The following is a 17,279-nucleotide window of genomic DNA, read 5'->3' as shown; positions in this document are numbered from 1 at the left end:
TTGATTATCGATAATATATTTTTATTTCTCCTCAGATTACAGATAATGAATTATAGGTGGTTCTGAATTTTTACTTTATTTTTAAAAGATGGCTTTTACTATGACAATAAGCTAAACTAATGAAGGATTATTTGGGTTCTGGAAGACTTAGTCTTATTATTTGCTGTGACAGAGCTTTAGTTTAGAACTTAAATTTGCAATATGGTGCACATTCTTGTGATAAGATTCATAAATGTGACCTTTCTGGGGTAAGGCATTTATAATCAGCCATTGTCATCTTTTTACTATAAATAAAAACTTTTATTATAAATATTATATACATAAATAAAAGTTTAAGTATTCTATAGAGTTATGGGAATAATAAAAGCCAACTTATGAACCTGAATTTGTATATTACTATTAATTGTGAAAACTCTAGTTTGACTTCCCTGATCTCAATTTCCCTCTCTCAAAATGACTATCCTAATTTTTGTGTCAGTTTACTGCTTGTTTTTAGTTTTTGTCTTAATCTTGTGTTTTAATCCATGAAAAAATAAATGCATTCTTAAGTTTTCTCCTCTAATTTTGAAATAACATACTTACTATATATAATTTGGCATTTTCTTTTCCATTAAATTTTATTTTTGAATCATACATACAATGCATGCTGTTACATCTTCACATTTAATAACACAGTAATAAGTGCTGGTTTTGTCCCATCTTACTGTTAATGAGCATTTGGGTTGCTCCTATGTTTTTCTTATTGAAAAAACTGCTCAAAAACGTTGCATAGAAATGTTCAGGTATACACATGTCTAGAAGCAGAATTCTTGAGATAGTTGATATAGAAATTTTAGCTTTTATAAGATAATTTCAAATTGTTTTCTAGAGAGATTATTTCAATACAGTTCTAAACTCAGCCATGTATATATTGTATATATAGTATTGTCAGACTTATAAGCTTTAGTTCTTCTGGTGGGCAAAATCATGTTGCTAAGCATACTTTCATGTTTGTGGGCCACACAAAATTACCCCCCATACACAGTGGTCTCTTCATGACCACTGTCCCTTTGTCTAAACATTGCCAGTTTTAGTCATATATATTCTTTATATAGTATGATACTAATAATCTCTTGATTCTGATTTTGTGATATAACTCCTCCCAGTATAAGACTTGTCATTTCCTCTTACTGATCTCTGTTCTAGAAATCAAACTAGAGCTGAACTGAAGCTTCTTCCCTGCTGGCAGATTTTCATAGTTCACGACAGAGCAATGCAGGCTGCTGTGGGAGAAAAGGCATAGATGGCATTATCTAGGTGAGAACCCTACAAACTACAATGCCAACCTGCCAGGTCAAATGGTACAGTTGTGGCATATTGTTAAGACAGCAACCAAACATTATCTGATAGATAGTAAGGCCTGTTCCACAAGACAGTATCAAGCTTGGTAGTGTAAACTCGGTTAAACAGTCATAATTGAGGTGGTTATAGATCTAAGCGAAAACTCACTGTTGTTTAGCTAAATTGACACAGCACCAAGCTGCATTGTAAATACTTATGTTGATAGTTATAGACAAATGCTACTCACTGTCTTAATCTGAGAAACTTCTCATCACAAGGAAAGATAGTGAATACAGAGAGGCACAACTTCTCAAGATATTGAGAATAAGTGACTATCAAGTGCTCAGCCTTAAACAGGACACACATACCATTTCCTCTAAGGATCAGGGAACACAGAAGAGGATATGGGAGGGATGAAGGTCTGTGAAATGCTATTGTGGACAGGGCACACAACGCAATCATGATCTCAGAGCATCAGTGACTGCCATTAATGGGCCCGAATAAAACTTGAGCCATCAACAGTCCATCATAGATCAGAGAAGGGCCCATGTGATCTTAATACTCCTCCTGAACTATTGGGTACTGATGGATTCTGGAATAAGGACAGATGTTCTTACCTACTGATGAGCTCACCATGCTCCAACAAAGAATAGAAGTTCATAGTCACACAGACAGCCCTGGTTAAACTCAGTGGGTCACTCACAGCAGTTGTGATATCACATACAGGACCTGTGAAAGATGGAGCAAGATAAAAATCCCTGGATGAAGTGGGGAGGTAGTCACAAAGTCCAGCCTCTACTTGAGGAGTTACTGGTAACCAACAGCTGCTGGGAGAGGGAGAGTCAATTTTCTTCAAAGATGAGTCCACTGAGAGACTACCTATGAACCAATGGATAACCCTAAATCCATACACAAACTGGCACCATTAAGTGGACTAAATGAATTTGAAAAAAAGATAACATGAAATTGAGAGGGAGCAGTGGCACATGGAATATGGGAGGGATTGGGTCAGGAGGAAACAGGTAGATGTGATCAAAGCACTTATGCGTGTGTAAAATCTCAACCCAAAAGAAATCCAGTTGTTGAAATTAATTTCAATTTTATTAGGCTACTTTTAGAGATATTTTACATTTACAGTCAAATTGTACAGGAATTGGAGTTTTAAAAGCCCCCTTCCATTTTGCCTACTTTTCCTTAGCATCAATCTATCTGTTATTCATTTTGTAGAATCATGCAGCAACATTGTCACATCAATGTCGAAAACATCCTCAGTGGGTCACAGAACAAAAAAAACACAAATATTGGGAAAGAACTGGGAAAGGCAACAGGTGTGGGAGGAAATAAGAGTGTGAGGGCGATGGTAATCAGAATGCACTGTTCATGAAATTGTCAAAGAGCAGAAATAAAATGTTAAAGTACAGATCTAAAAATAAAGAACTTGCTAATTTGAATATAATCAAATTTCATAATGTCTCAGTCTTTTCCTTGAGGTAAACACTTTAGTGTCTTACACAAAAATTTCTATCTACCTCTCAAAGATAAAATGTTGTATTTTCATATTTTCTGAAAATTTAGCAGTTTTACTTTTCTCACTTAATTCCTTGTTCCAACTGAATCTGATTCTTGTACATACTAGGAGGTAGCGATCCATGTTTATTTTATATGTAATCAAGGTTTCATGTATTTGAGTGCTTTTTTAGAAAAGACTTATTTTTATTTATATTTACTGTGTGCGTACACTATGTCTGCTCGTCTGCCACCACATGTGTGTGGAGATCAGAAGACCATTCAGCAGCCTCCTTTCTCCTTCCACTTGTTTCTGAAGCAGTCTCTCGGTATTTCTGATGTTGTGCTGCACACAGGAGGTTCTGGGCAACTTTCCCATCTCTTCCATCTCCCTGATGGTGTGCTGAGGCTAAATTACAGGTGCCAGTCACCACATCTGACTATTTTATATGGGTTCTTGGGATTGAACTGAGATTGTGTGCATTGCACAGCAAGTACTTTTACCTATAGCCCAAGGAGTGCATTTAGTCCTTTGTTTTACCCCACTGACTCCTCCAATAATCAGATCTCTTTATATAGGTATCTTAAGCCCACTATGTTCTTCTTTTTCCATATCAGCTAATGAGCCTGATATGGAAAACACCCTAATTTGGGGTGTTGCTCTAAATGTAGTCCCACTCCCAATATGTACAAGTTTCTGTGGCTTTTCATACTTTCTAGATTTACATTCACAAGACACAGGGTCGAAAAGTTTGGCTGAAGTCTGCTCCAACTCCTACTCAGGGGGACAAGGGATAGCACATAGCACAGATACAAAAACTAGGTTTTCACCTTGGCCTTATAAGAAGTTCAGTCTCTTGTGAGACAGTGAGACTTCTGGGTGCCTTTTGCTCTGACAACTGTTCAGAAACATGGTGCTGTGGTCATTCACAGTTGCAAAAGAGTTTGACTACATCCTTTTAAGAAGCTGCCCAGGGAAGCCCCTGAATACTTTTGACTATAAAATGTATTTGACTTATGATTACCAGACAAAGATTTATCCAAATGACAATAATATTTCAGATAATGCAGTAAAGTACTACTACCATCAATGCACACACATTGACGGTAGAAATAAAAGTCATGTAACTGTTCTAATAGCAAAAGGGAGTGCTTGCCAAACACTTAATAAAGGTGTGTATCCTTGAAGTGGATAATCCTAAGACATTATCCTATGAGAATATTCATCAGCTTATAAAAAGATGTCTTAGCTTAAATGCCCCAGAAGTAGACCCCAAGACAAGGATTTATTGCAAGTGATTATCTAAGGAAGAGCTCTGAGGGAAAGGCATCAGTAGGAGTTAGAAGCACCAGTGGGAAAAGAGACGCAGCTGAGCAAGGGTGTAATTACAAGTAAAGTTCCAGGCAAGCTTCTGCTGATCCCTCGTGGGGCCTCTGGAGTTGAAGTCATGCCTCCATGCAGCCCCACCAGAGGCAAAGTTCCTGTGCCAGTGTATCTGGACACCTGCAAGTCCTTGTTCCAACACTGGATTCCCTAGGCGTTCAATGACGCTGGTACAACAGGTGCATTATTCACAGAGTATATTATAAAACACAACTGAAACTACTTAACAGTTGCTTAACATTTTAAAAAGCACGTAACTATTGAATATCTAGGTCTTCAAGAATTTTTAATAAGATGGCAAATGAGGCCGATCTATTACATTTTTAAGTAACAGAATATAAAACTATGAATATAAATTAGGCAAATCATATTGAAGAGATAAATGGATACAGAAGAATAAATAAGGACATTTTCTACCTTATAGTCTATAGTTTCATAATTATATGCTACAATATACTATTTAAAGTATATAATACATTCTCAGAGAAAGATAAGGAATTTGAATGAAATATAGTGAACAAGCAAATATTGGGAGGGGAACACCAGCATTAATGTGTGAATGAGGCCACATCTTTTTTGGCAATTGTCAATTAGAAATTGGAAAGTATTTTTCTCATATTACACCCAATTTTTCTAGCCAGCAACTTGGCATCTATTCTGTGTTACATACCACAATACTTTTCCATAACTTTGACCTCAGATATTCTAATAATCCTAAATGTCATGACTGTGTGTACATGCATGTGTTTGCAAGTACCTGCACATACCTTGATGCTCATAGGACAATTCAACTAAATGCTTTCATATGGTAGGCTAGAAATTGTAAATTGGAAACCTTGCTATGGAGATGTTAAAATCCCGGCACTCAGGAAGCAGAGGCAGGTAGATATTTGTGAGAGCCTAACTTGGTCTACATAGCTAGTTCCAGACCAGATGGGACACTAGGGAGACCCTGTCTCAAAAAGACTTTAAAAAAAAGAAGAAAGATCAGAAAAATTAAGACAGGAAGAACTGAGTTGCTTTGTCATTGCTGACCAGTGAAGCATATGTAAGCAGCCACTTCTTTGCAGGCTCTATGTCACTGTGGTTTATAGATACCTTCACAGGAGAAGACTTGGGACTCCACTAGGATCAAACAGGCATGAACCAGAAGCTACCCGGGGACCATGGAAACCTCTCCTCAAGACAGGCCTTTTTCTTCTTGTCATTCAAATCATTTCAAGTCAAGTAAAAGTGTTACTTAAGGAAAGGTCAAATTATTTCGAATGTTCAAACCTTAAAATAAATGCATTTAAAAACTTTTTCCGCCAGAAAAAAATACCCTTTCTCAAATGGATGCCCCAGAATTCATCAGACGAATTTCTGTGGAATCACGATATGTAACTGAAATTGAGATGAAGCATGAGGAATTGCAGCAAACAGAATTATATGTACATATATGCATATATATGAGGAAAAGAAAATGGGAATTTTAGATGGAAATGTTTTTCTCAGCCTTAAATACAGGATTGACACTACCACATTATGTACAATCCATTTAACATCCCTGTGCAGCATAAAGGAACCCTATCATCCATGGCTTTTAACTGTTTCAAGTAGCATTTTTAATCTCTTTTTAAATGAATTCTAGACTGTACTATGTAAAAGTTATATACACACATCACACTCCATCCATTAGAAAATGTTTTACTACCACAATAGTCCTCACAGTGAGACAGCATCTGAACATTCATGGGAAACGGCACATTGGTATTAAAATTGCATTGTGTTTTTACTGTTCTAACAAATCTCAATCTTATTTATTTACAGTTACTTAAAGATTATCATCCTAACATTATAAAGTGAAATGATTATCCTAACTACAGGTAGGAAATTTTCTTTGAAAAATAAACTTTTAGTTTCTAACCATCCTGTTAGTATGCCAGGGCTGCCATAACCTACAAACCAGTGGCATGAAAAACAAAAATGTGTTTCTCATAACTCTGAAGCTAGAGATTGGAAATCAAAATGTCTGCAGCTTCGGTTTCTTTGAGATACCTCTTCTTGGCTTGTGGCTGATCCTCTCTGTCTTTACATAATTTTTCTGCCCAACTCACCTGTGCTCAGGATTCCTAATTTTTTAAGAACATCAGGCATATTAGAGTGTAGCCCACGCTAATGATTTTGATTTATTTTAATATCCCATTTAAGGACTCTATTTCTAAATATGATCCTATTTGCAACATGAGGGATTATGATGTCAATTTATAATCTGGGGCAGAGGAATGAAGGGAGATGCCATTTCGTCTATAATATTCTTAATCTGTAGTTGTTGACTATAGAAGTTTCAGGCCTTGAGGTTCCAATTATCAGGTGGGACAAAACCAGAGACAATCTTCTAGAACCATAAGGAAAGCTATCAGAACCCCTACTTAACCAGGTGTTCTTCAAGCAGCACCCAGCACCCATCCTCTGAAAAAGTACATCCTTTGCAGCAGAGCTACTGAGTATAAGGAAAATATTGTCTTGGTCAATGGACCTAATGCAGTCTAATTAAAGATCAAAACCAAAGGACAGGTTCATCCACTGGTTCTAGCCACCAAATGCAACCAAGTTTATTAATTATCAGAAGCAAAACTTTACTGGTGCTAAATGGCGTAGGTCCCAATGAAGATTAAAGTCTAGATAGTCTTACTATTCAATAGCGTTATTCCTCTTTTGTGAAATTGTATTGATTTTTCCTTCATACACTCAAATACTACATTATATTTCAAATCCCAATTCCAATCCCACCTCTGGTGAGTTCTTTCCAAATATTTTAGCTTGATTTTCTCTTTATCTCTTCACTTACAAGGACTAAAATACAATTTACTTCCTGAGGGGTTTTTAATGTAAATGTATAAGTTGTGCTGCTCCCAGATAGACAGTGAAATTAGAGAGGGCAAAATCTATAGCTTCTATTCTTCTCTTTATAATAACTATTACAACTGACATACTACAGCAGTTTGAACATATATGCAATGATCAGTCTATCTTCATTTCTACCATTAAGCACATGAATTTCCTCACACTCTGTAAGCTAGAAGTCTGAGATCAAGATGTCTGTACATAAAATGGCACTTGAGTACATGAAGAGGACACACTACTTCTAGTAATAAGATCACATTACTTCAGCTTTCATCTTATTTTGTCTCTATTCTATGAGCAATGATTTCCGTTCTAGTAGGAAAAAACAACCTAGGGAATAACCAATTGTGATGTACTTGATAGGCATTTTTTTTTTTTGCATAAAGCATCCCGTTGTATTCTGTTAAAAGTGAAATAGTAAATATCCATATTGAGATGTTCATGTGCATACATATTAATTATAATTGAAACCATAAAAAATAGATTGCCTTGCTCCCTAAAAGGAGGACACGCTGAAAATACAAAAGAAACTGGAATCCAAAGGACACCAAAATCAAAATGTCAAGTAAAACTGTTTTCTACGTAAACGGAAACAGAGGGAGAGACTCAGAAAGAAAATCAAGGGGCACACATCACCAGCCTCTATGTTCTTCTACTGTCCCTCTAAGCACTGTTTCTTCCAAACCTTCCTACTTGGCAACTGTTCCATATCTTCATATGCCCATCTTTTCAAAGCCTATTCTGACATCTTTCTCCCCAGCATAGAAGGGATGCCTCCAGTACTCACACGAAGCTTTTTACCCATTACTTTTATGGCCACAGTGTAGTCAGAATCCAAGTACATGGAGTTTCCTTAAGTGAATTCACTATATTTTCTCTCAATGGCAACGAATTTCTCAGAAAATCACAGTTAACAAAACTTTTTTTTTTAACCGCCATTCCCATAATACCTATGAGGTAAAAATTCACCAGGATCTTCTATTTCTACAGCAAACAGAGAGCTCATAAAGTCATTTTTTGTTATACCACCTTGTAATTTTTAATAAATTCCTAGTATTAATGGAAAACCTTTATGATGCCATTTAGCATTTAAAATAAACTGTGGAACTGTTTCTTCACTAGAAATAGGTCTTTATATCAATTTAACCAACTGTCTACTGGATTTTTTTACCCATGTCTACAACTGCTACCAAGTTCAGTAAATGGTATCCTACTCTCTGACAAAATTTAGGAGTACTGAGTTACTGTGTTGAAAACACAACTAAGAAAAGGAAGCTTTATAGGAAATAAAGATTTTAAGAAAGAATATGACTTTTATGTCTCTTTAAAAACCTAATTTGGGGGACAGGAGAGATGGTTCAGGAGTTGGAAGCACCAGTTGCTCTTGCAGAGGACCAAGGTTCAGTTCCCAGAACCCACATGATGGTTGACAAATGTCGGTCACTCCAGGCCTAAGAAATCTGATGCCCCCTTTGGACCTTTATAGGTATTGCATGACACAGGTGCACTTACGTACATGTAAGAAATGCGCTCATACACATAAAATAAAAATAATATATTTTAAAAAACCTATTTTGGAGATAGTCCCATGAATAAAGTGCTTTCTGTGAAAGTATTTGGACCTATATTCAGATCCCCAGCATACACAAAAAAGCCAGATATATCAGCACCTACCTATAAGCCCAGCAGTGGTGCGAAGCAGAGATGGGCCGATGCCAGGGGTTCACTGGAAAACCGGCCTAACTGAAACAGTGAGCTCCAGGTTCAATGAAAGAGCCTGTCTCAAAAAGTAACATGGAAAGTAATAAAGGAATAAGCCAGATGTTTACCTCTGGCCCTCACATGTCTCATATAGGCAAGATCACTCATATACACACACATGTACACATACATACACCATATGCAAGCTAATTTTAACCAGTAAGGAAAACCATAAAATGTATATGTATTTATCTGCTACTATGTGATGTTTATATGTATACACGCACATATATATACATATTGTGTATTAAAATAGTGTAAACATATCTATATAAGCCCAAATATTTACGATCTCCTCATAGTGAAAGACTTCCAGTTCCTCTCCTCTAGTTTCCTGAAATGTGAAGTACATCAATTACCTGCAGACATTCTCCTGTGCAATGCACACCAGAGCTTCTTACTTCCATCACACTGTAACTCAACACCCAAGGATCAATATTTCCTTATTTCTTCCTTCTCTCCTACTCCTCACACCTCTGCCCATCACCATTCTACTCTCAAAGTTTATAGGATCAACTTTCAGGTTCCACATATGAGCAGGATCATGTGGTATTTGTCTCTGCACATGGTTCCTTTCACTTTCCATCATGAGCTCTAGCTCCATTCACACTTTGGCTGATTCCATCTTGGGGCTATTATGACTAGTGCTCAATAAACATGGGAGTGCACATGTCTCTTTAATTAACCCATTTCTTTTAGACATATACTCAGTAATGAGATTACTGGATGATACAGGGTGTGTGTGTGTGTGTGCGTGTGTGTGTGTGTGTGTACAAATTTGAATTGAGAGCCGTGTGTATGCTAATCATATACTCTATCTCTTAGCTACACATTCAACTATTATTTGAGGAACTCCCATACTGTTTTCCATCCTGGCTGTACACACTTAAATTCCTACTGGCAGGGTCCAAAGGCTCTCTTTTCTCCAATCCTTCCCAGCACTTGTCACCTTTGTCATTTTGAAAGTACACACCTTTTTAGAATGTGATTTATTTAATTTGCATTTTCCTAATAATCAGTGATGTTGAGCATTTTTTTCCGTATTATATGCATTGTCCATGTGTATGTCTTCTTCTGTGACACCTCTATGTAAGCCTACTGTCCATTTCTACATTGTCTACGTTTTCTGCCATTGGGTTTCCTGAGTTTATTCTTTCTGGATATTCATCCCTTGTCAGCAAATATTCTGCCTCATTCTGTAGGCTGACTCCTTATTCTAGGGATTATCTGCTTTGGTACCCAGAAATTGTTTAGTTTGACTAATTCATTTGATCCAATTTTGCTTTCGTCTCCTGTGCTTTTGTGATCTTGTTCAAAAAACCCTTTTCTGTTCCAATATCCTGAAGCTTCTCTGTTCTTCGAGAAAGAAAACAACTCTAATCTGGTAGTATAATATGCAAGAGACTAAAATACACTTTCCAAACTTTCAACCTTTGTTGAGTGGAAATCAAAAGTGAAAATAAAGAATATGCATTGTATAATCTCCAACTTCAGTTAAACTATTTATGGACTAAAATGAAGGAATATTAGATATTTTTAAGGAAAATGCATGAAAGAGAACTATCCTGAATAAATTACAGATCCTAGTCAGGTATCAGAATTTGGAGATAATTATGTGAAATATAGTCAACTCTAGAGAACAATATGATCAAATTTGTTAAAACTTCAAAACTATTTGCTACTTGTTCTGGAATAGAAAAAATAATTGTGAGACTTTCAAAAACCCAGTTTCACAACATTAAACCTAGAAATATTTATATTCCTTTTTAAAAAATAAATCATACCTAGTACTGTAGTTTCAGAGAGTATGAAGCAGACCAGGATAAATAATACATGAGATTTAGTTAATAATTTTTCTATTTTGCCTCTGGACTGAAAGCCTGCTCAGGTACAGAAGCAAACTGCTCCAGAGACTTTGAGAAAGAAAATCAACGTAGTAATATGGAATTGGACCAAACATAGACTATGATGTCAAAATGAGTATTTTGTTTTAGAATCAATAGGTGTTGAAAGACAGAAGAAAATCATCTGACTAAGGTAGCTTTATAGTCAGATTTTGTACGGCTGATACTTAAAGCATGTGCTTTAGTACCACAGCAGTGATTGTCCTCTGTTTCCCAAATACAGTGTGTTGATATTACTTTCAAAATTCTAATGTATTTACTTTACCGTCCCTGCCCCTCACTGAGATATCATGGGTGACTTTCTTGTTGTCTTTTCCTGATTTCTCTACAAAGAAAAAAGTGAACGCGCATACACAGTCGTGCTGCATTCACTGCAGCTCACTTTACTCTTACCAATACACACATATATTGGCTACATTTGTATCTAAACAGCATTTTTTTCAAATGTCCATTAATAGATATGGGATAAAAAGAAATGCCATGCCACCTTCTAATAGTCAATGTTTCTCAGATTACTTCCATTTTTCTTTTTCTAGGTTTGTGCTTTCTTAATTGGTACTTAATTTAGATAGCTATTGATCTGATTTTTTATGTGTTGAAATATGAATTAGTACATGTATAAATGTATACACACTGATTTTGATGGAAATTACACTACAAATTAACTTGGAAAATGTTTTTTGTCATTAATCTGATCTCCCTATACAAGAGCAAAGTACTAACCTTAAGTTTGCTAAGTTTTTTTGTCACTTAGTAACCTTTTTATTGTTTTATGCTTGTCCCAACTTTTCTTTTGTTGTGTGAGTTTAAAAGAAATTTTGTTGATTCAATAATCTCATACAATGAATTTTTATCTTATTCAGACCTCTTCTCCCACATCCACCTTCACCCTACCACCCCCACCCCTGTAACCAGGATTTTGTGACTTCTATTTGCAAGTGAAAAATCCCATTCATTTTACACAAAACATCTGAGCTGGGTGCCAGAGAAATCATATCTCAAGAGTCTCAGTGATCTATACTTCTTACATTCAGGTGTGCCAAAGTAAGGGGCCACTCCCATTTCTTTGTATGTGTTTTTGGGTTAGAATATGCCCGGGTTTCTTGGAATGGGATTTTCATTCTTAATTCTGTTTTCTTACACACTGCTTAGGAATGTCAAGTAGGGATTTCTCTTTTTCTCAGTGGTCAGACATGTCTGATTTTCTTCAATGAATTTAGTTGTTTGGGGCACTTGCACGAAGGTTACACTTTGGCTGTTTCAGGCCCTCAGCACAATGATGCCACTGTGAACCAAGGCGTTCTTCAATAAGCTGATTCTCCTCAGGGTTTTACTATGGATAAAAGCAGAAGCTAGGTCCTCACAGCAGGCACCAGTTAGCTCTCAGGCCTCTAGTCCAAGATTCTCTGAGTGGCAGTTGGGAGTTTCAAAGCTTCACATGACAGCTTTACAGCAGTGTCCTTTAGTTTATTTTCTGAAATCTGCAACCTCTCAGATTTCTAATGTCGTGGAGGACTGCAGCCAGATCTTGACAACCACTAGGTGATATTTATGGTCGGCCAGTTATGGGTGCCACAGTGGCACATGAGTGAGCGAGCAGTCCGGCTAGGCTCAGCCCCACCATTGAGCATAGGGCCTCCTGCTAAAGAGGCTTCCTGAGTGTGCGGGCAGCCAGAATGGGTTGGTTCCACGCGACCCATGCACGTGGGTCACAATGGCAGCTCCGCCCAGCCTGTGTGCAAGGCCTGTCTTGGGTCCTGAGTTATCCCTTTTACTCACAAGGCCTGAGTACATAATTTTAAGATTAATATACAGCAGAAAGATTCTTAATGAGATGAAAAGGACCAGAGTCACGTTTCCTCACGCTGAGAGTCCTCACCATCAACACTGCCTTGTCTGCACCACGGTTTTGGCTCCCCTCCATTATTTCCTTTCTTACTTGCCACATCCCGTCAGAGTTTTGAGATCAATACAAGCGCCTATGGACAGGTAAATATTCATCTTCTGTGGTAACGTTCCTCACATGGTCCATCAGATGTATTCAGTCTCCTGGGAGCTGGCACGTCCCCGGCGTCCCCGCGTCCCCGGCCCTGAGACCAGCTGCCTGGACCCATCTCATTCGGTCATCACCATCTTCAATAACATCTCCCAACTTTGGGCTCTGAATTGAATAGTCTTTCTTTTATTTTTTTATTTTATTTTATTTTATTTTATTTTATTTTATTTTATTTTTTTGTCTTTTTGAGACAGGGTCTCCCTGTAGTCCCAGCTGACCTGAACTCACTATGTAGGCCAGGCTGGCCTTGAACTCAAAAGGACCCGCCTGCCTCTGCCTCCCTAGTGCTGGGATTAAAGACGTGGGCCACCATGCCCCACAGAATACTCTTTTTAATAATTAGAATTATTTAATACAGTGTTGCTATTTTGTATTTGTCAAACAAATCTATTAGGTAAAAGGATTTAAGTCCACCAAGTTATTTTCAGATACATAACATCATTTCCACTCTATGACTGGGGAAGTTGCTTAATCTCTATGGGATTCATTTTATCATTTGTAATGTGAAAATGGTTATAATAGAACCTATGTCATAGACTTGTTGGGATAACTGGCTGATGGATGTGATGGGCTTGTCATAATTCTATCATTTCCGTGAAAATGATGATGATTCTGAGTATAACTAACTTTACTGGATTACTTTGGCAAGGTTTGTACAAGTTCTTTGTGTGGGGGGTGGAGAGGTGACTTCTATAACCATCTCTTTAAATTATTTTAATTTGCTTCAATTCAATTTCCATAATACTTGCTAACTGTTGCTCAGTCCAGAGATCAAGAAAACATCCCTGATTTTTCTTTCTCACACAAGTCACCAGGAGGGCAAGTGGTTCTTTAAGATATAAGCAGATTCAAACCCCATATGTTCCATCTTCACTAACAGTTTCCCAAAGCTTTGTTCTAGAATAATGTGTTCCATTACCTTCAAAACACATTTTCCTTCATCTCCTGCCTTCATTAAGCTTGTTCATACAGCAGCCAGAGTAGACTTTTTAGACCTAATGAGATCAGGTTATTCCTTGTGAAGTGACTTTCCATTAAATACAATTCTAGTTAATGATATGATAGGGCTTTATTTATGTCTCCAACCAGACAGCCATTCGCCTCCTCCCTTGGGCCAAGCCTTCTCTTTAACAGCAGTGCTCATTCTAACCCACACCTTGCATTTGCTCTTCCTCTTGAACTCTATCACTCTAGAGCTGATATATATGTATATGTATATGTATATGTATATGTATATGTATATGTATATGTGTGTGTATATATATATATATCACTTCCTCCCTATTTTCAGGACTTGGCTTAAATGTACATTTATAAGATTAAAATATAAAAATACAAACCACTCATTTAAATTGAATTTCAGAAAAACTGAATATTATTATGATTTATATCATAAATACTGTATGGAGAACATACACTTCAAATTATGTCAACATTCATTTGAAATTCAAATTTAGTTGTTCATCCTGCATTTTATCAAATAACCTTACAATGAACTCCTGTATTCCCTGGCTACCCCAGACACAATTATTTTTTCCTTCCTCAGTGTCTAATTTCCTACACTGCTTTGATTGTTTTTTATCATACTTAACCACTACGTGAAATATTAACTTTTTTATGTTTGTCAAAACAATACTTATGTCTCAAATGTAGCTTTTGTGAAGATAGAAAATGTGTCTCTTATGAGACTATTCTCAATGCTCAGCACACAAGACATAAAAACACATGCAGGGCTGGAGAGATGGCTCAACGGTTAAGTACACTGGTTGTTCTTACAGAAGACCCGGGTTTGAATCCCAGCACCCACATGGCAGCTAACAACTGTCTGTAACTCCAGTTCTAGGGGATCTGACAGCCTCTTCTGTCCTCCACGGGCATTGCACGACATGGGTGCACTCACCTACACACAGACAATACAGGCATACACGTAAAAATAAAAATAATAAAATATTTTTTAAAAACACATGCAATGAATGGTTGGCTGGATAGCACATGGTTGTGCAAAATTAGCACATCTGTGGTTCTCTCTTCAATTTCTTAACTTTGAGCATTGCTAGAGAAATACAAATATATTTACATCATACAGGCTCCAACAATTTAGAAATCAATATAAAACTTCAGCAGAGGTTATTTTTTTCTACTTTCATATTACATTTATGCAACATCCAACCTCATCTTTCTGAAAAGGTTAAAAAAAATCAATCTAAAGCATAACATAAACTTTTAAATGTGATAGAATATTAGAGTTCACTCTAATTTTATAGCATAGAAATATAAAGTCTTAGAAACACAACATGATTTTTCCAAAGCCATGAGCATAACTTAACATTTAGAAAGTATTTTATCACCTATTTTCTCCCTACCATGTTAATAAGCTTCCTAAAAACAGAGATTTGCATGTTTAATTGACTATTTATGGAAATTTGAAGAGTGCTTTCCCACACTAGATGATCAATAAATATTCATAGTTAAATGACGATTCATGAATTAAATGTAGGTCCTATGACATTTACCCAGTGCTCTTCAGCAACACATAACATATTGCTTGATTTTAACATAATAGAAATTTACTGTGTTACATCAACTTTTATATTTTAAATTTTTAAAGAAAAAAAACTGTATAAGCACCACTGTCAACATGCAGCTAAGTCACAATATTCACATCTGAAAGGAAAAGCCTACATTTGGTAATTAATTAGCCAAATCTACCCTAACAAAATGACATATGAGAAACAAAGTTTGAAAATTTTGTAGTTTACATTAAGAGTTGATTTATTGGACAGGAAAGTCAATTGTTCTGACTAATGAGTACCTTTGGAACTTATCAAAGAATAATATATCTTTACTGGCTTTTCTCTAGTCATAAAATTTGTTCCCAATGTCTTGTCAAAAGAATGCCTACATTAAAGATTTGATAACAGAAGATAATTTTATGAAAGCAAAACAGGACAAACTTGTCTATCTTCAAAGATGGTGGGTGTTTCAAAAGAAACTTTTAGTTGGCTGGAAATATTAAAGGCTGAGCATGCAGTAGGTGGTCTCCCTAAATGTTTATAGCTGCTGATTTGTTAATTCTAGGAAATACATTCTTTTTCTATCATATAAACTAAGTATAATCAATAATGAGTCTAAGAATGAATGCCAGCTAAGATAAACAAAAATAGAAATTGGACATTATATATAACATTTTTTTTCTGTTTAAACATCACCTTATTTGAATATTTTGCATGTAAAATGCCCACATCTCAAGGAATGGTTAGGAGCATCTCAACTTCTACACAGCTATTTTAGAAGGAATCTGTCGCTGGACTCCTGGTGGGTGAAGTAGCTCCTGGTCACCGGCATTGTGCTCTGTTGACAAGGGTACTCAGGCTCACTACTGCCACCATACACCCAGGGCCTCTCTTCTCTTCTCCTTCCTTCAAGCCGCTGGCACAGCTGGCAGGCGGGACGGTGTTTCTCAGGAGCTCTCCAGCTGAGGACACGTGAGGGTCGGGGGCGCTGCTGCTGCTGTAGGTCTGCTCCTCTGGGCCCTGTCTCTCTGAGGATTTTGCTCCTTCCAAAACACAGACTAGAAGTCGTATGTATTCCGATGTACCTTTAAGGATATCCACTTTGCTTGGCTTCCTACTCTGTGGTAGAAATGGCACCAGTGCCTTCAGCTTAGCAAAGCCATGGTTGAGATTTTTTAGCTGCTCGCACTCCTTGGCGTTGGACATGCGCCAGTCGCTCCAGCACCAGATGCAGGTCGTCCACCGTCGATTATCCGCCCTGAGGGCAGCTGCTTGCGCCGGCGGATGGCTGCCAGTCGGGGCAGAGGTCCGAGCTGCGATTGCAGCATCTCCTCCAGCTCTCGGCCTGGGAGTGGCCAAGAAAGGCTCCAGGAACGCAGACACAGTGTCCATGGTGGCATGTCATATGATACAATTTTAAAAGAAAATATCATTTTAAAAGACCTAATTAAAATTAGTGGAAAGATAAAAAATATTACAACCATGAAAAAAAGATTCTATTACATTTTTTTAAAACCAAAGAAAAAAACCCTTTGAAATGGAAAGACAATAGTTAAAAGTGTAAATTAAATTATATGGCTAGAAACCAATAGAATAAATGAATAAGAAAATACAATTTTGTTTAATCTTAAAAGAACTTGTAACCAAATCAAGGAATAACATATAAAAGTTTTATTAGTAATTTATTTTTATGCGTATGACTGTATTGCCTGTGTGTATGTAAGTGTACCATGTCCTGCAATGTCCACTGTGGTCAGAAAAAGGTGTCAGATCCCTCTGGAACTGAAGTTATGGATTGTTAGCAAACTCAGGTCCTCTGCAAGAGCAGATAGTGCTCTCAACCACTGAGCCATGTCTCCAGCCCCAAAGTAAAACAAAGTTTTAAGAAAAAATGAAAATGAAAATGAAGTTTTTTTGTTGATCAATAATATATGATCATTTCCCAAAAC

General features: G+C 36.9%; 1 pseudogene; it reads right to left on the bottom strand.

Moving 5' to 3' along the window:
* Positions 1 to 16,099: 16,099 nt before the first annotated feature.
* LOC103725998 lies at positions 16,100 to 16,722 on the bottom strand (annotated as a pseudogene).
* Between the last annotated feature and the right edge of the window lie 557 nt (positions 16,723 to 17,279).

Source organism: Nannospalax galili, unplaced genomic scaffold, assembly GCF_000622305.1.
Source record: "Nannospalax galili isolate Female #2095 unplaced genomic scaffold, S.galili_v1.0 scaffold929, whole genome shotgun sequence".
Taxonomy (NCBI): Eukaryota; Metazoa; Chordata; class Mammalia; order Rodentia; family Spalacidae; genus Nannospalax; species Nannospalax galili.
This window is presented reverse-complemented; position numbering and strand designations above follow the sequence as displayed.